At 37.1% G+C, this 21,171-nt stretch overlaps 2 protein-coding genes across 15 annotated transcripts in view; one reads left to right on the forward strand and one right to left on the reverse strand.

Annotated features, from left to right (window-relative positions):
- The window catches only part of Atg10 (Autophagy-related 10), a 656,137-nt gene that overhangs the window by 241,443 nt on the left and 393,523 nt on the right, over positions 1 to 21,171 (forward strand). For all 4 annotated transcript variants that reach the window (XR_011329775.1, XR_011329776.1, XM_069813034.1 and 1 more), the window contains one exon: positions 19,737 to 19,774. The gene's annotated coding sequence lies outside the window, so the exon portion shown is untranslated. The remainder of the gene's footprint in view (positions 1 to 19,736; positions 19,775 to 21,171) is intronic.
- The window catches only part of LOC138691226 (protein vein-like), a 411,186-nt gene that overhangs the window by 220,237 nt on the left and 169,778 nt on the right, over positions 1 to 21,171 (reverse strand). The gene's annotated exons all lie outside the window — the stretch shown is intronic.

Genomic DNA, 21,171 nt, shown 5'->3' on the forward strand with positions numbered 1-21,171 from the left:
GACACCTTGCAATAATGTTGACTAATACAACTGCTCTCAGGTATTGCAATAAAGATATCTAAGAAATGGCAGACGGAGGCATGGGAAATGAAGACGTAAGATCGCCTTTGGTGGTCTACTGGCTACTATTTGCTCCGAGTGTCCTCCGGTTCAAACCTGGAATAGGACGATGAAAATAGTTAGCATGGCTTCCTTCGAAATTAACTCTGAGAGGCTCCAGATAAAAAATACTAATCATGCCCTACCAAGCTTTGCAGAGAGAGGTCTGCATTAAGAGTGCAGATATGCTTAAGATTACAGAACAATGTATTCACTAAGGCTACACATGTCTCTACAGGAAAATGTATCAATTGAGATTGCAGATGTCTTCACAGTAAGGTACAATGTCTCGATGAATAACTGACTAGATACAGACTTCAGATGTATACAAACAATTGTTCTTCCCCTGAAACATATCGTCAAGTGAGATGTACTGCCTGACAATAGATGTACATATCAGCCAGAACCTCGATTTTATTTTATTTATTTTATTGGGTTATTTTACGACGCTGTATCAACATCTAGGTTATTTAGCATCTGAATGAAATGGTGATAATGCCGGTGAAATGAGTCCGGGGTCCAGCACCGAAAGTTACCCAGCATTTGCTCGCTTTGGTTGAGGGAAAGCCCCGGAAAAAACCTCAACCAGGTAACTTGCCCCGACCGGGATTCGAACCCGAGCCACCTGGTTTCGCGGCCAGACGCGCTGACCGTTACTCCACAGGTGTGGACGCCAGAACCTCGATCAGAGGTATTTATTTTATGTAAGAATACAAATTTAAGTTAAATTCCGAGTTCATTTCCATTTTATAATTTTTTATTTGGAATGAACACCTGCTAAATTCCATGTGCATAATTCTTGCACACATTGGTTCGTAGATACTCTACTGAACACGAGCAAAATCCATCCAATAGCCGAGGAGAAATCGCTGTACACAGACGGCTGCCCTAAACCACTTTTTTCGTGTCAGTAATGCTGAAAACGTTCATTTCCCCGAATATTTCGAAATCGATTTTGTGCACATCACAAAACATCCTCGTTGGACTGAGTATACTGAGAAATAAATTAAACAAAGACAAGATCCGGCGATCCACACTGCAAAATTTACGTTTTATAAGACTATTTTCATGCTTGGACAACATTGTGAAACCTTGAAGCACTACTAATAACACACTGATGAAGCCAGTCCACCGCTGCTCTCTCTTTGCGTAACAACACTGAATACTTTACAGATAGGTGAGGTAGACTGCACTCAGTACATGACGTCTTGGGTTGAGTTCTTTAACTTCAGGGACGCACTCGCGAGTAGGATTTTGAAGATTACTGGTCTAGATCACTCAGCCACTACAGAAGTATCATTGCAGTGATGTTTATGAAGTTAAACTTATATTTCAAAATGAACGAAAGTTTAATGCAGGGAGGGAGAATGAGAAAAATGTAAAAGTCAGAAGAAGAACAAGGAACGAAAAGGAGTGAAGAAAAATTATAATTAAAAATAGGGAACATTTAGAATCGAAGAAAGAAAGAGAAGCATGAAGGAAAGAAAAGTAGAAGATAAAATAATAATGAAAGAAACAAAAGGAGGAGCAAGGAAAACAAAAGTGGGGAGGAAGAGAGAACAAGAAAAAATAATGAAAAGGAACGGGAGAAGATAGATGTGCAGAAATTTGATCCAGACAAATGTAACTTTTCGTTCTGCAAAGGAATTTTATAAAGTTACATTTGATCGGATGAAATTTCTGCACATTTAAAGGACAAAACTAAAATTCTTTCAACCATATAGACCTAGTATCTTCGTATCTGTTGCCTTAAATTGTCTGAGCATATTGGGATTTCAATCAATGGCTTTCCTAAAACACGTTAAGAAATGTTAATATAAAACATGTAGCTACTTGGTCGCCACGGTGTAATGTTCTGCTTTATGAATGAGAATTTGAGAAATAGCGCTCTGATGCAAGAGCCTGGCAGTCTCGCTGCACGTCTGGGCATGAATCCTGACTGACTCATCCGCCGCAGTGCGAGCCAAGAACGAGCTCCGGACACAGCTCCTCTCTACAAACGAGCTGTCCAATTTATTTCTCCCAATGAATTATTTACGCTACATCATTATTGTGAGAGATGAATTTTGTACTTTATACAGACTGTGTAAATTAACCGGAACGCGAGAGAACATCACTGCTTCACACTTGACCACTTACACATATGTAGCTTTTCCTAATTGCCAATATATTTTTCTTTCTTGGCCACCAGACTGCATAGAGTAGTCCTTATTAGGTGTCGTGCGTGTGTGTGTGTTCATCATGAACCACAGGATTTGTCCGTTCCCAGTTTTGATAATGTCGCTTGCCTATTTTATTAAGTCGTCTCTACACAATGCAGTAAGTGCCGATCTCTTTTTCCTTGTAGACTTGTTTCGGTTCACATTATTATCATCGTGATGGATAAGACTGCCCTATAGCGCTGCATCATAACATCGCGCTAATCCCTTTCTAAGCGTGTCTTCACTCGCACCAGTCGACTGTGCTAAGATTCGCCCCTTCCGAACTTCACCAACCAATGATCGGGAAAATGCTATGGAGATAAGAATGGAATGGAGAATGAAAATCCAACTGCGATCTTGTCCACCACAAGTTTAGTGCCACTATGGATTTTTCATTTGTAAAATCTCAGACCTGATCGGGACTGGAACCCTGGATCTATAATCATTGGTTTCCAAACAGAACACCGTAATTAGTGCATAAATTGCTAGCCTTTCATCTCAAAAAGTAACCTGGTTGGGGAAGAAGAGGCGATGCGCACTTGTCTCACCAGTTGTCAGAGCGCAGTGCTACTACGATAATGGTCTGCTACTGTGTTTAAATAATGTAATAACTAATAATTTTAAGAACTATACATTGAGACACAGAAAAATTCTCATTAACTCCTCGGATGAAAATGCCTAATTGAGCTCTGTCATTTTTACCTGTGCTTTCGTCCAATGCAAGTAAGTAAGCTTTAAACAGTTTAAGTTTGGTTTCAATTAATTTTGAAATCTTGCCTATCTTCCTCTGAATTGTGTTTAGAGACAATTTCATTTTATTAAAATCGTGGATTTCCTTCTAGACAGAGTATTTCAGTCACATCCTTTAGTCTATGCAAGATTTTACAAATTCTCCTTCTGTGAAAGGCTTAATTCGTTTTTCCATTATTCCAGGCGTTTAAGTGATTGAATACTTCTCCGTTTTGTTTGTATTCTTTTTTAATTTCTGAAAGTATTAGCACGAAATTTTCCTAAAATAAAAAATACTATATTATAGTGTCAATATAGCAGTGCACAGTGGAAATGCATCACAATTTAGATACTCATACTTTTAGTTTGATGTAATTACGTGTAACCAACAGTTTTTTTACACTTATTCAAAATAAATGAATTTAGCACATGTCTAACTTATCTGTAATTGTATGATAGTCTTTGTGACAAGATAAAACGTTATGTTGTCGCATGTTGTATTATAAGACACCCTTAAGACTCTTAGAACAAATTAAACATCTAACATTCTCCCCATTAACACAAAATAAAGATTTATATTCCCATTCATCATTAAATTTACGTTTTATAAGACTATTTTCATGCTTGGACAACATTGTGAAACCTTGGAGCACTCCTAATAACACACTGATGAAGCCAGTCCACCGCTGCTCTCTCTTTGCGTAACAACACTGAATACTTTACAGATAGGTGAGGTAGACTGCACTCAGTACATGACGTCTTGGGTTGAGTTCTGTAATTTCAGGGGCGCACTCGCAAGTAGGATTTTGAAGATTACTGGTCTAGATCACTCAACCACTACAGAAGTATCATTGCAGTGATGTTTATGAAGTTAAACTTATATTTCAAAATGAACGAAAGTTTAATGCAGGGAGGGAGAATGAGAAAAATGTAAAAGTCAGAAGAAGAATAAGGAACGAAAAGGAGTGAAGAAAAAATGATAATTAAAAATAGGGAAAATTTAGAACCGAAAAAAGAAAGAGAAGCATGAAGGAAAGAAAAGTAGAAGATAAAATAATAATGAAAGGAACAAAAGGAGGAGCAAGGGAAACAAAAGTGGGGAGGAAGAGAGAACAAGAAAAAATAATGAAAAGGAACGGGAGAAGATAGATGTGCAGAAATTTGATCCAGACAAATGTAACTTTTCGTTCTGCAAAGGAATTTTATAAAGTTACATTTGATCGGATGAAATTTCTGCACATTTAAAAGACAAAACTAAAATTCTTTCAACCATATAGGCCTAGTATCTTCGTATCTGTTGCCTTAAATTGACTGAGCATATTGGAAATTCAATAAATGGCTTTCCTAAAACACATTAAGAAATGTTCAATATAAAACAATTTTTACAGAAAGGAAGCAAAAACGAGCAAAATTCTATTAAACTTTGTTGTTTGAAATATCTCAAAGAATAACCCCCTGAAATTAATGATATTACATACGGTTCACTCCGTATACAGTATACAGAATGTAATAAGTTATATGTATGTGACAGAAAGAAGTGATGAGTAAAAACAAAAGGATACCAAAAGCAGAACAATATGAGAACTAGAAAAATAGCGAAGAAAAACAACAAGAATGGAAAGAAACAAAGCAGGGAGGACAGCGTAAGAAAAACAAGAAAAGGAGTACGAAATAACGAGACAAGAAAAACTAGAATAAGACATGACAATTGAGGGGAAAAGAGAACATGAAGTGAAGAAGAAAAGAAGATATGAAATATAAGAAAAGAGCATGAACTGAAGAATAAGAACAATACGAGAATTACAAGGGGGGACTAGAGAAGAAGAAGAACAACATAAATACAAGAGAAAGAGAAAAAGAAAACTTCGAGAGGATGAGGAGGAGCAGAATCTAAAGAAGAACTAGCTATAGCGAGAGATCAAAATTACAATATAGAAAAATAATAGAACCTGCAGAATGAGAACTGTGAAGAGGAAGAAGATTATAGCATAGAAGACCAGGCAGGCCTCTATTAGACCCTCCTGTGAGGCAGGACAGGGCAAGGGACAAGTTTGGTGGGACATTTCCTCTGTCCGTGTGATTGCAATTTGACATTTGGTGTACGTGGTTGTGATATGGACCATTAACATGCAATTTTGAATGAAGTTTTCCAGGATGATATTGTAATTAGCTAGCGAATCCGTGTGCGAACATTGCTTCCTATCGCCATCACATTATAAAAGTAATTTTTGTCTTGCATTCCTTTTTTTAACTCTAATTCCAACAAATTATAAGTCGCAGGTTATGAAACCAGCTCTTCCTGCCCATATGCACGGCAGTGAAGGTCGCTCGCACGTAATGATACAGACAAGCCCATACAAATTGCACATATGCTCCGATACTAATAATTCCACAACGATCCTCAATCATGACTCACCTTCTAGAAAAAAAGTTCCGGGATCAATGAAAGTGTTACACCTTCTGTGTACATGCACGTTACATTTCTGATGCGATGTTTCTGCCAAGGTCTCTTGACGACACTTTTATTGTCATTTATCGTATAAAGTTAAGCGAGAATTCCAGTACTCCCCTTTTACTATTTCTATTATCATTATTTAAACACTAAAATTGCAACAAATGGCCAGTGCGAGTTTTAGACTCTTACTAAGCTGGAGCTCGAGTAGTTTCCAGTCAGATTTACCCGTTGCAAGTGCGAACTAGCCCGCGGGCAACCCCTTGTTTGCCCCCTTTTACCTTTTCATTATACGTGAAAGTGTTGTGACAGTGCAAAAATCTATTTCGTGGTTTTCATGAACATAACGTTTCAGTCTCCTTCATGACGAAGAAGTGATGCTGAGCATGTCATCTGCCTGAACGAATTGTGTTAATATTCAATACATATCTACGAATAATGTGGCCTACATGGAATGTACTCGTAATGTTTTTATTAAAAATGAAATATATTATTTTAAATTATGAATACACAAGAGTTGTCTTTTCCGTGACTAAGAAGTATTGCGCAGGCGTTTTGCGATGTGCATAGCTGCCCTACTACTGTATTTCAAGAGATAACACCGAGCGATGACTTAGTTTCTTGCAGAAACATTTCCGCCACTATGTTTATACAAATTGCTTTCATTGTGTCAGAAGTTTATGTAACAATTTGCTGCTGTATAGACCCATGTAAACAATAAACTGTCCAGTTGCAGCTGCTTGGAATTACTCACTGTAATATTCACGTGGAAACGGAATCAACAGTTATTCCCCCGTGTGCGAATTCTCAGGTCGCGAATCCTGCCTTTGAGGTCATAGTGGCAGCAGGGAACATCGCCTAGATCGTCAGTTAAAGTTACAAGCACATGGGAAAGAAAAACTTATCTGTAAAAACAACTTTCTATATGATAATAAATAAATAACGCAGAATCACCGAATTGAGAAAGAATAGTAACCTATTACGAAATATATTATAGAACAATGTGAAATAGAATCAGTACCGATAGTTAATTTAGAAGACATGGTTTGAATGCAATTGGAAGACAACAGATTAGCAAAATAGGGAAGTATCGGGTATGCATGGTGAGAAGGAAAATATGTCAAAGGAGAGAAAGCAGTGCAGAAGAAGAAGACGAATAAATGAAGGAAGAAGAAGGGATGGGCGGAAAGGCATGAGATAGGAAATAAAGAAGATGGAGAAGGAAGAAAAGAATAAGAAAAGGAAGAAGGTAGGGACAGAAAAGTAGGAGGGAAGGAAAAGAGTACGGATAAGAATAAAGGACACGAGAATAAGAAAAAACAAGGGAAGAACGAAAACAAGGACAAGATACGACGGAGGAGAAAAATTAGGAGAAGAATATTAAGGAAAACAGAATAAGATGTGAAATGGAGGAGTTAGAAGGTCAACACTCATACCGTCAGCATAAGTAACTTTGGCGCTGTGGCGGTTTGAAATGAAACGCGCTGAATACGGATCGCTGTAGCATGCAAAGGTGTGGAGCGCATGAGGCATGACAAGGAGGCAGCAGGTGTCAGACAGCGGGTGAGGTGCGCACGACGGACGGGACGGGACGGGAAGGCATGAATGATTCTAATGTTGAAATGGATTGGACGCACGAGGACAAATTCCTGTCGTGGATATTTATCTCAATGAACACGTATGATTGCATCAAAGTTGTCAGCATGTAGACTACTGCAGGTGTCTGTACGAGGCGAGGGCAGGATCAAGGAGCGACTGTCTCCGTTCATTTAGCCTCTCCACTTCAATGACAGAATTCATTTGGTTTCTTCTTGTTCGCAATTATTACGTACTTACATACAAACATACTTGCATATTATGCTCTATACAAGTATATACATACACGAACATACAATATATAGGAGGCTACATACAATATATAGGAGGCTACATACATACATACATACATACATACATACATACATACATACATACATACATACAGTCTACACCTGTGGAATAACGGTCAGCGCGTCTGGCCGCGATACCAGGTGGCCCGGTTCGAATCCCGGTGGGGGCAAGTTACCTGGTAGAGGTTTTTTCCGGGGTTTTCCCTCAACCCATTACGAGCAAATGCTGGGTAACTTTCGGTGCTGGACCCTGCACTCATTTCACCGGCATTATCACCTTCATTTCATTCAGACGCTAAATAACCTGAGATGTTGATACAACGTCGTAAAATAACCCAATTTAAAAAAATTAAAAAGACATACATACATACATACAGTACATACATGCATACATACGTACATACATACATACATACATACATACATACATACATACATACATACATACATACATACATACATACATACATACATACATACAGTACACATAGTATATACAAAATGCGACAAAATTCAGATAAGAAACTTCGTGATGTAACAGAATATAGGTTCAAGGCAAGTAATTTTTAACAGCAAACCCGAGTCCAAAAAATCACCTTCCGTCTCTAGTGAGCGTCGAAGTCATCGATATAGTATTTACAATTTATATGTACAGTATGTGTTTGTTTCACGACTAATATTCAGAAATACTAGTTGTGAATACCTCTGATTGAGGTTCTGTCTGATATGTACATCTGTTATCAGGCAGTACATCTCACTTGACGATATGTGTCAGAGGAAGAACAATTGTTTGTAATATCTGAAGTCTGATTAGTGTAATATGTTACTAGTCAACGATGTATGCAACGGAGGGGGAAGGAATTGGCCACTCTAACCCATTATCTCCTGGCTTAGTTGCCTCATGAGTGATTCTTTATTGGTATCACTTGTGAGGTTGAAACCTGTCTTCTGACAGTTGACTAAACAAACTAGTTATGAAGCAAGTTAAATGACTGTATCTGAGATTGGTGACGAGTTGGATGATCATGACGATGATGATAATGATGATGATGAACTGATGGACAGATGGTATAACGGACGGGTAGAATGATAATATTAGTATTGTCGAAGGTTTAGGTGTTTACCATTAAGGTTTGAGTAGAAGATGATAGCAGTAGCTCTGTGTGGGTTTGCCTCACGTCCGTGACTTACACGAGTCGGGGTTGCTTATTGTAGTTATTTTGTCTATGTCCTATTAACTTATTTGTGTGTACTGATAATTTCAATTGAAAGCTCTTTCCCTTGGTCTTCATCTGTCACAGCAGACTTGAATACGATAACTGCGCACTTGCATTGATGCCAGGTCAGTTGTGGAAACTGAGAGCTGGAATGAACTCTGAGACAAAAACTTTGAGGTCACTGCGTTTCGCGCCATTGAAAAGCGCTTGTAAACGATATCAGCCTTGTGAGCGACCCACTTAAGCCGCTTGCATTCTGATTACAAAACGAATCCAACCCTCTCCGGCCTTGCTACGCGCTGTGCGTACTGTGTACATCGTGATAAGGAAAGATGTCTGAACACAGATGCCATTCAGCATATAAGTTACGCACACTTGCTATCACGCTAGTTTACTATGTTGTTTTGCTTTATCATAGTCATGGAACAATTTAAATTACGATATAGGCTTACAGGGTTATTCTAAAATGAGCATACTAAACTTGTGAAATCGCTGAACCTTATTAATAATTAGCTTTCTATAGAAATTAAATCACCATTTCATCCACAAAAGCAAGAAATTTCACGCCGCAATATGTATATACGAGATATCCCTGTTCCGTTGCCTTCGCAGTCTTTATTTTGAAATGTAAAAACTCAGCGCTAATGCACTTCTTCTTGTATGGGTTATTAACATTTTTGAAAAAATGTTTTCCTTTATACAAACGTGAATTGCTGTAATGAATTGCAATTGAGAATTTTACATCGGCCTGAGAAAGTAAATAAAATGGTTTGTATGAGGACCATATAATCTGTCTCCATTCCGGAAGCTTGTTGGAAAATGTGAACAGACCGTTTCCTGGCAAATAGCGTTCTGTAGACAGTTTAAATGCTGTAGTTGTTTCACAAGAAGTTCAGGAAATCAGTGAATATTGCAATTATGGAGTCACATTACAAGCCGACATCCACTACCACGAGATGTAATCTCCGCCGAGTTCTGATTAAAAGAAAAAAGTTGAAGCGGTGAATTACTAAAGAAATCCAGAAAAATTCATAAAATTTCCTTCTAATGTGTGTACAAAGCTTAGAAGAGAGCCTGTTAAGAATGAACACAATCGCAGGTCGTGTTTACATTTTGGTCAGTGCCTTCGATTGGTCTTCCACCATGTACAATCAAATTTGAATTATGTAAAGTTTTAGTTTTAATTTTTATTTATTTCAGTTAAAATACTTATGTGTGTAACTAATGGAAAATTACTTTTAAATTCAGTACATTATACTTAAATTAAATAATAAAAAATCAGACAGTAATAACCTAATTGCTAGATTAAATATGGTATAGGGAATAATTATACGTAGGCCTAATATAATGCCCTTTGAAAACTAAAATACACCGTCTATGAAGAAGTCCACGGAACTGCCGACAATGGCAGTAACAGACGCATTGACATAATCGCCATTAGAGAATCCCTGTCTCAGGGTTATGATCATCGACCCCACTATCAGGTTTAAAACATATAAAGGACAGCCTGAAGACGTACACGAGGAGAAACGAGCAATCTACGTTCCAACCATCCCATATTATAAAGATAACTTCACGATATCAGTGTCACTGGATTGATGTTTGGAGCAAGAGGAACGATACACCTAACTTCTCTTCTCAATTCTGTAAGACCCTAGGACTGCACAAATCTTTTCTAAATGAGCTGGCCCTCCTCATAATTAGTCAATCAAACTCTTACGGAACCACCTATATGGACTCTAATTCAGTGTACTGAAAAAACTGACGCACCATTATCATTTTTCTTTTTCTTATTAGCTTTCATTGGTTCTTTACTTGTTTGTAACTTTTCTTATTCTGTGAACTGCCATTGTCTGTTTGTTTACTTGTTTGTCATTTTTTTACTCTGTTATCTTTCATCATCTATTTGTTCTTTTTTTGTTTTGTATGCTTTGTCTAATGGCAGCCTCTAATTTGAGGAAGCTCTGGTAAATAAATAGAAATCAATAAATATTTATTATGTATACTATCCTTGTTATAAAACATTACTGTATAAACTAATTTTATTCTATAAATTTCTATATATGTTACATATTCTACACTATTTTGTACATGTATGTAGGAAAACAATATTCCGTGCGTAATGACCCAACCCTTCTTTTATAAAAATGTTATTTTATTTTAACGTTATTAAAATGATGAATTCAAGATCCTTGCATTAAATTCTAAATCAATATATTTTTATTTTAGCAAGTTTTCAAGGATTACGAAGATGTCCCGATTTTTAAATAGCATTTAAATACAAGGGATTTGAATTACATTAATATATTGAATAAGGCACTTAATCGTAAAAGTTAAGTAGTAGTTTACACATAAGTTTATTATTACAGAAAAGATGATACGATTATCCTCTTCAGTCACGAATTTATATTTTTTTAATTGAAAAAAAAAAATCGGTCACATAATCATTCTGGGGTTCCAAAAATCCCAAATCAAATCTTCACAGAAAATCAAATTTTGGGACAATTTTGACTCTTGGTACCCCAAATTTTAAATTCTAATTTATAATTCTGGTATATAAATGTTTCAAAAGTAATATTCTTCATTTCTATCAAATTTAATTTTTCAAAATTTTCAAAAGGAAAAAAATAAAATAAAATAAAATAAATTTAAAAAAATAAAATAAAATGTATAGTATACTCTACAACAGGACTGAAGAGGTTATATACGATTGGTAGCGTCAAATTTCCAGGTAACTTCGAAGTGTTAAAAAAAGGCTTTTTCCTTCATAAGTAATGTCAAAATGTGTGTTGTGGATCCTGAACTAGTGCTTTGCACTGGATGTTCTCGAATATTTTTCTTCTTAAGAACATTACGTTATCCATGCAAGACACAATAAGTTGTTCCCTTTTCAGTGTTAACGACCTCTTAGAAATTTGCAGAAGTTGGGGCAGCAACCAGTAAAAGATGGGAACGCCGTTCCTGTCCATGGACGTAAATGAGCTGGAAAATACCAATAAAACGAAATGGAATCTCAAGAGGCGACACCCGCCAACATTCGTCGGCTTGGTCATCACCATTTATATCAGCGTCTGGCAGACAGTGTGGTGCGTCGCAGGTGTAGCGCTCGCACACATTCCGCGAAAGCGATCTTCTCTGCGTACCAATAATACAAGGCGTGCCATGAATAACGCTTACCTGCACACCAACGAACAAGGCTTCTGCAGGAAAAATTTCCCCTTCCAGTCTAATTCCGCCAGTGCTCCGTCACGTCTATAAACAGTGTCTCCAGCATAAAAGGGACGTTCACTAAATAATTACAATTGACTTATTGTTTCTGAATAGCATCTGCAGTTCAAAAGCACGTTAAGTAAAAAATATACAATTATGATCTGCAAGTAAGATGAAACGTTAAACGATGAATTTTTTTGAAACTAGAATCATCTCACAGTTCATGAATAGTCTCTGTCATTAATAAGACAGGCCAACGTTGCATAAAGGATTACAGTAGCAATCGTCTCTGAATATTCTCTGCAGTTTGAAAAATTAAATAAATTAATATTGCAGTCGTCTCACCATCGCATAATAGTCTTTAAAGTTTAAAAAAGGACGTTAAATAAAAAAAAATACAATTACCCGAATCATCTAATCGTCTCAAATGGTCTCCGTAGTTTGAAAAGGGCTTAGTATAAAGTATTACATTTACAGTCGTCTTATCTCTGAACAGCGTTGGCAGTTTGATGTAACGTTAAATGGAAAATTACAACTACAATAATCTCAACGTCTCTGGATAAGTCTGCAGCTTAAGTGAGACGTTAAATATAGAATTACATTTAAAATAATCTCGTCATTCAGAGTAGTGTCTATTGTTTAGAGTACCTACCTTAAATAAAGAATAACTACAATAATTAGTATCTGAATAACCTGTTTTCTTAGAACGTTAAATGTATACTGAAACATTATTACATAACGCTATGAATCGTGGTATGTCTCTGCAGAATATGTTGAACGTTTCACAGAAGCATATAACAATAGGCCTATTGTAAACTTCGAAATATTGTGGTTTCGTGAAGCTTAAGTAATAAAATATGAGGAAAGCCGTGGCGAGTTCCTCAATCGGTGAAAAACCGTTGTGAATCTTTGACTCGGTGGGAAACCGTAGCGAGTCTCCGAATCTGTGGAAAACCTGGCTAGTCTCTAAACCGTGGCGAATCCACGACTTGGTAGATAACCGTTGCGAGTGGAAAACTGTAACGAGTCCCCGACTGTGAAAAACCGTAACATCTAACCGAGTCGATGGAAAACCGTGACGATTAGGCCTACTCGAACCGATGGAAAATTGTGGCGAATACATGAGTCGGTGAAAATCCGTAGCGAGTACAGGAATCGGTAGAAAATCAAGGCGATTTTTTTAAATTGGTTATTTTATGACGGTTTATCAACTCCTGTGGTTATCTCTAGCGTCTGAATGAGATGAAGGTGATAATGCCAGCGAAATGGGTCCAGAGTTCAGCGCCGAAAGTTACCCAGCATTTTCTCTTACTGGGATGAGGGGAAATCCCGGGAAAAAACTCAACTAGGTAAGTTATAAGTAGACATTGGATTTTTAGGCAATAAAAATTGCAGTTTTAGGCGCCTAAAATAAGCTCAAAATTTGTAAAATTAGGCTCTATTTTAATGAAAATAGCCATTTTAGGCACATCAAGGTATCATACTTATTTCTTTCACTGAAATTTTTAGTTATACACTAAAATACGCACAAAAAAGTATGTGTAAACATTAAAAAAGAATACTATATTATATTTATAAACAGAGCTGCACAAATTTAATATATTGAAACTAATGAAATAATGATTATTGATATCAAGATTACTCATTTTAAGTTATTGAAATTCAGTTCCATGCTCAGACTTTATTATAATTATCTGCACAGTACACCACCAGAATGTTTTCTAAATTCTCCACAGTTAACTTTTGCCTTTTGTCACTGAGAATCATTTTGAAAGCAGAAAAACTTCTTTCAACCGAAACTGATGTGAGAGGCGCAAATTTTGAATTAGGTACAATAGAAACATCAATACTTGCTGGAACATTTACACTTTCCCCCGATATCACTCTTGATACTCTTTCCAACAATGAAAATCCTACATTCTTATTTAATACGTTGTCCCACTTATTTTTAACTTTTTTCCCAGTTTCGCCCAAAGCAGAATGTATGTTCACTTGAGCTTCCTTTACTATTGCTATTTGGCTACAAAGAGATTGTTTTTCACGTTATAATTGTTCAATGCTTGCAGGTATGAAAGAAAAGTTTGATGTTATGTAGGCAATATCGTTTTTCACTCGTGAGTCATTCAGACAATCTTTCACTGCTTTCACACACGCTGCACTATCAGTTTCAGGTAATTTATCAATAACTGTGACCACTTCTTTAAAATACTTAGAATAATACACCACTGACTGAATCCAGGTTCCCCATCGTGTAACAACCGGCTGAGGTGGGAGTGGGATATCTGGAAAGTTCTCTCTGAATATTGAAATCCTGGATGGGGCTTTACAAAAACATTTTTTTGTGTTAGAAATAAACGAATTGACAAGAGGAAATTCATTCCGGATTGTTTCAGAAACCCTGTGAAGGCCATGTGCTAGACAGGTTACATGCGTGAGGTTAGGATAAAATGTTTTAAGAAGTGGAGCTGCAGCAACCATGTATGAGGCAGCATCAGTACAAAACAACAGAACTTTAGAATCGTCTATATTACCTGAGTATAAAGACTGTAGGCCTTTATTTACAAAATAAGCAATGGCTTGGCTATTCACTTTCGAAAGTTCCTTAACACATACGAGGTGTGGAATCGAAGGTCCATCAGGACTAAGTTTTCCTACTACCATATTTGCTATATACCTATTCATAGGATCTGAGGTTTCATCCACAGAGACCCATATGTAAGAATCACCTATATGCTCCCGAATGGAAGCTAAAGTTTCATTGTATATTCTGTCTAAGTAATTTTTTCTTAGGGTCAACTCAGATGGGATATTTTGTTTGCAGTATTTTTGTAAAAACTGTCTTAAAACCGGATTTTCAATTGCATTACAGGAAATGTTAGCAGCAACAAACGCTCTGGTTAAATCAGCATAGAAATTGCTGCTGAGATTGGATGAAGTAGGCTGTGTTAGTAAAGTTTGTTGCAGTTGATTTTTCTGCTGAACTTTAGCCTTATGAGCCGCTCCTTGCACATGCTGCTTTAGGTGGCACTTCTTTTCTTGCGAAATCTAAAAATGTAAAGTAAACTGAATTAAAATAAAATCCTAATTGTTGTATTGCCGTATTTCTATCACAAAGTTAGTGGGTTCGAATAATCAAAATTTTAATGACCTGCAAATACTTTAACTATCGGAATTTAAAAGGTTAAAGTGTAGTGGTCTTAAAAAGAATTATACCTCAGGATAGCTCAGTCAATGTATAAATATTATAGGCCTAATCATTAAAATTAATAGAATTTATATATTTCAACTATTGTTACATACCTGTTTGCTACAAATTTTGCAGAATATTATTTTTTCATCATAAGTGAATTCTGAATATTCTGTTAGCCATTGCCGGATCAATGTAGATTTTGCACTTATATTTTTCGGCATTATCGCGTTAAACTTTACAGGAAAACGTCCTACCGCTCAAAACTTCTCAACACAAATAAGGTGAGGGAAAGAGCAACTGTTAACGAGCATTCAAATGAACCGTTGTTATTGAGATTCAATTGGACAAAAATACAAAGTTCCACTTATTGTTGCATTTCCTGGTAGTGTTAACACTATGAGGGCCATTCTTTTAAATATTATGTAACGGTTTACCCTACTAATTCGCAGTTTTACGACTTTTCATAAATATTTCAAAAACACTCTTTCTCCAAAAATTGTGATTTTATGACACTCTGAAGGGCAGTACAGCTAATCGGTTTCAGACCGAAAACAGTCATTTTTATAGTATAGTATATCTCTGAATCGGTAGCAGCACATGTTGTGATTTTTGCCTGCTTCAAAACTAAGGTTGGTTCTTTGTCGGCATTTATGCCTCCAAACATGTTAAATTCGGTGAAATCTATTGCGAGTGTCGTGAGATTCAAAACATTTTGTTTCCTTTATCAATGGTTTCATGGCCGGTGTGAAGCAAACTTTCCACTTTTTAAATGCCTTAAATTTCGCAGTGAATGCATGTATAAATTATAAAAAGTAAGAGTAAAATGCGAAACTTTACAGTGAGTTAGGCATTTTTAGGCGAATATTAACAAATTAGGCTCTAATAACCGTTTTAGGGCATTTTAGGGCACTATAAAATTCTTTGAATACCTTTCAATTTCCATGAAACACAAATATTAATAATTATTTTTATTTTTCTCCTAAAGAAACAAAATAGGCATTTGCCCTAGAATCCGATGTCTGGTTATAAGTTATAAATCAGGATTTGAACCCGGGCCCGCTCGTTTCACGGTCAGACATGCTAACCGTCACTTCACAGCGGTGGACTCCAAGACTATTTCCCAACTCGAAAAACCGTGGCGAATTTTCGACGCGGGCGCTGTGGAAAATCGTGACGATTCTTCGAATTGGAGAAAACATTGGTGAGTACAATCGGTGGAAAACCGTGACTAGTCTCCGACTCAATTGGGAACCATGGCGAGTACCCGAGTCGGTGAGAAACAGTGGCGAGTACTGGAGTCGGTGGAAAACAGCGGCGAGCCCAGACGGTGGAAAACCGTGGCGAGTCTCCGACTCAATTGGGAACCATGGCGAGTACCCGAGTCGGTGAGAAACAATGGCGAGTACTGGAGTCGGTGGAAAACAGCGACGAGCCCAGACTTGGTGGAAAACCGTGGCGAGTCTCCGACTCAATTGGGAACCATGGCGAGTACCCGAGTCGGTGAGAAACAAAGGCGAGTACTGGAGTCGGTGGAAAACAGCGGCGAGCCCAGACTTGGTGGAAAACCGTGGCGAGTCTCCGACTCAATTGGGAACCATGGCGAGTACCCGAGTCGGTGAGAAACAAAGGCGAGTACTGGAGTCGGTGGAAAACAGCGACGAGCCCAGACTTGGTGGAAAACCGTGGCGAGTCTCCGACTCAATTGGGAACCATGGCGAGTACCCGAGTCGGTGAGAAACAAAGGCGAGTACTGGAGTCGGTGGAAAACAGCGGCGAGCCCAGACTTGGTGGAAAACCGTGGCGAATCTCCGACTCAATTGGGAACCATGGCGAGTACCCGAGTCGGTGAGAAACAAAGGCGAGTACTGGAGTCGGTGGAAAACAGCGACGAGCCCAGACTTGGTGGGAAACCATGGCGAGTACCTAGTTCGGTAGAAAACCGTGGCGAGTCCCTGATTGGATGCAGGACAGTGGTAAGTTGCCGACTTGTAACAACAATCTGAAGTCCGTGACTCATTCTTATACCTGGTGTTCTATGTTGGTTTCGTAATCAACACGGCAGTTCACCTATTTTACCATCTCTACAGCTTCCTGCTTGTTTGTGTTCATGTGTAGCAAAAAGGACTGGGGTAAATAATGTAAAACAGAGAAATATGCATTATCTTAATATTCCGAACGGACTTCAACATGTTGAAAATATGATGTAGTTATATGCAACATGAACTGTGTTTAAGTTACAAATCGGTATTTGATATAGATAATTTACCTGCGTAAAGTTGTAGCTGCTGAAATTATATGCAAATACACAAATCTTCCGAGCCCTAATTATCACAGCGTTCGTTGAGAGAAATTTAGTGAACAGTATTCCAGAGTTGAGCAACAAAGGAAGCGACGCTCGCAACGAGAAGGCAGTAATATATAACTAGAACTATTCTAACGACTTCTGATTTTCCATTCTATTCATTAGGGACTTGGAAGCCTTGTAGGGGCACTGCCGCCCGTCCAAGACTTTCAAGCCAAGGATATCGTAACAAATTACCGGCCTTTTAACTGGACAGTGATCAACCATTAGCAGCCAACGACATGGAAAATATAGCCACCAAAACATCCATGTAGACCCGAGCTCGTGAGTTTCTCACGGAACCAGAAAAGGTGGGGAATTATCACTTAGAGGGTGCGTTCACACCCAAAGTTTTCGTTGCCTAACTTTGTTGGCATATCACGTCCGTCCGTATTTTTCGAAATTTATTGATAAACTCACGTATTAATAACTTGTACTTTGTTCATGATCTGATTTTCCGTAATTTTTTCATTGAAACTTTACATTAACTTTTATGACGTTTATAAACTTTTCCATCTTCGCATGTTCGGTAACGGGATATTTTAATGTACAGGTGTCACCATCATCATCATCATCATCATCAACAACAAACTATCATGGAGTTGGGCCGTGCGACCCGTTCCAAACTCAGTCATCCACAAGTCTCTTCAAAGGACGCCCTTCATTTCTTCTGCTCTATGGCCTGTATTTGAGAATTAACTGTAGAATTCTGAGCCTGTCCATTCATCGCACAGATTGGATACAGTTCTGTATTTATCAATTTTCTTAAATATAGGTTCAGTTTTTAGTTCCTTGTGAATGTCTTTGTGATCCTGCCATGTTCATTTAGCTGTTTCCCTTAAAATTGCATTTTTACTGCTGTGATTCTTGATTTGTCTCGTTATTTCTAAGTCCGGATTTTCATCCGTGTACAAGAGTAGGAATTGTTAATGCATTATGTAATTTCAATTTAGTTTGTAATAATGTCGTAGGTCTTTATATAAGATATCTGTGATTCGCAATTATTTTTGACAGTTTTATTGTTGTACCTACTATCTTTCTCTGTTTTAAAATATAATATTCACTAGATAACTGGAAGTGTTTATTTGTTGTATCATTCTGTTGTTAGAAAATATATTTGTTGTTGAGGACGGTAAGTAGCCTTTTCTTGAAATCTTTTCAAGAGAATTTGAATAATTCTGAATTTAAATTATCTGTAGGAGCTCCATCCTTCTGAAAATATAATTAGAAATTCTTACAATTCATTCATTGTTATGATTGTCATATGTGTGTGCTTAAAGTACATGTGTCTATAATATAGTGTCGCAAAATTAAACTTAAGTAACTTTACAGGTATTGAACATTGTAAAATCGTTTGTTACATTATGTTAACAAAAGATGGGAGTTCGGTTGTAGGCTATAGTTTCCACATTTTAGTCATTCAGTAATCGGAAAATATTCAATCGAAACTTGATTTTGGTTCATGTTCGCCCCAGCAGTCTTCTTTAATTCTGTGACGCAGATCCTGAACATCTCTAATTGGTCTTCTATAAGGCAGGACTCTTTATATAGCTATAAAGAATTGTTCTAACATGTCCATTACGTAGTCACCATTTTTTACATCCGGACATTAACTGAGTTTCAACGGTAATGTCATGGCCGACATAAGCATTCCCATTTTGTGTGAATATTATTTATCAAACAGAATAAAAGTAGGCCTATATTAAATGGTTGTCAAGTTATTTCTGTAGAATTCTTAATGTTGTTAGTGAATAAATCAACAGTTGCTGGATGTCTTAAGTTACAGCAGCCGGTCTTCAACTGAAATGGTAATTGTATCGTCTTTCCCTAATCTGGATCTAATGTCGTTTATTGAAAATTGGTAGCCTAGCAGTATAAAAGTCGTAAAAAATTACAACGGCCTGTTGGATCGTTAACTAATAGCTTCATTGTATATTACTCTATCTATTTCCTGTAGCTCAGATTTATTTCTATCTGTCACGTTGCAAGAGAATAATAAATACCGCACTCTTCCTTGACTCTATATACTCGTATTTTGGTGTGGATGGTAAATTAAGTATTGAACTATGTTAACAAATATATTCATGTAATGTATATTGTAGATGAACAATGTTCTTTAATTCTGGTGTACAAAAATCTATCTCTATTGTTTCTTTACCTGGATTTATCTCTATTTATGATATGCTCTTGCACTTGGTGGATAATGGAGAGTTAATACCAAATGTCAGCAGCTAACATCTGATCTTAATAGACTATGTGAGGAAAGGGAAGCACTTTCGACCCATGGTCACTTAAAATATGCTTCTTTTGATCTCACTTTGATCTCATCCCAAAACGTTTGTGAAGAATGGATTTTCTTCATTCTCTTTAACTATCAACAGATTCACATTCCTTTCTTTCTTTTGCAGTCTGGACGGTTATTTGCAGTGTCTCAGCATCAACATTGGTGAGTATGCATTTAACTTACAGTTAACTGTTTGAACTTGTAACAGATTTGTGTCTTCGATGTAAATGAATACAGAAATTTCTGCTGCGAAGAGCAGCGAGAAAATCAAGTTACATCGCATCACTCAGCCATGTCAATGTTAGTCATTCACACCAGATTAAGAGTGGATGCTGTAATTTTGTTTGTACAATAATTCCTACGTTTCATTTTCATTAAATTGGGATCTTCATTTAGTTGGTTTCTCACCTTTAGTAGGGTCTATGTAATAGGTCTATGGCTCCGATTTCATTTGGTCTGGTAGAACAACTATCCACTGTACAGTATGCAGTGGAAGACCTAGCGTTCAAGTTCATGTGGTACAAACAGTACCTAGTGTTACAACGTATTTCAATAAAATAAAACAAATTGGAGCGATGGGCGATGGAGACAAATCGTCATTAGTGCGCGCACTCAACCTCCTATCAAATTCATTCATTCATTCATTCATTCATTCATTCATTCATTCATTCATTCATTCATTCATTCATTCATTCATTCATTCATTCATTCATTCATTCATTCATTCATTCATTCATTCATTCATTCAGTCGGCCTGGGTGTGGGTGTCGCAGTCGGTAGAATACTGGCCTTCTGTGTCCGAGGTTGCGGGTTCGATCCCGGTTCTTTAAGTATGCTTAAATGCGACAGGCTCATGTCAGTACATTTACTGACATGTAAAAGAAATCCTGCGGGACAAAATTCCGGCACACCGGCGATGCTGATACAATCTCGGCAGTTGCGAGCGTCGTTAAATAAAACATAATTTAATTTAATTTAAATTCATTCATTCATTCATTCATTCATTCATCCATCCATCCATCCATCCATCCATCGATCCACCCATCCATCTATGTATTTATTTATTCAGCCGATTCCTTCCGAATATTGTGGTCACTCATTATCATATAAATTCACATGTCATCAACCCATTTCCCGTGATAGATCTGTATTTATCCAGGAAATATCCCAACTGGCTGGATGTTTTCTCCTCTGTAGAGAGGCAGGGAGGCCATAGCACAAGTTAGTGGTAACCACTGATTAGTGAAAATGCCATGAAAATGTATTTATTTATATAATAATAGGTACCAATTCCAAAAATAATTGAGAGCTGCTAGGTTGTTCTTACGTTTACTTTGTACGATTTTAGTGTCTGAATCCAAATTTTATCATATACCTTGTGTTTTTGTGGGTATAGGACATAGTGATTGAACATTCTCATAATAAACTATGTGAGTTATAGAAACAATGAAGAAATAACTTAATAAGTTGGCCATGTTTAGAAAATAGCAGACTTTGACAATTTTTAAAACAGGAGAATATTTGGCTTTGACTTAGCAACCATAAATAATTATGCTCTC

Source organism: Periplaneta americana, chromosome 16, assembly GCF_040183065.1.
Source record: "Periplaneta americana isolate PAMFEO1 chromosome 16, P.americana_PAMFEO1_priV1, whole genome shotgun sequence".
NCBI classification, from domain to species: Eukaryota; Metazoa; Arthropoda; class Insecta; order Blattodea; family Blattidae; genus Periplaneta; species Periplaneta americana.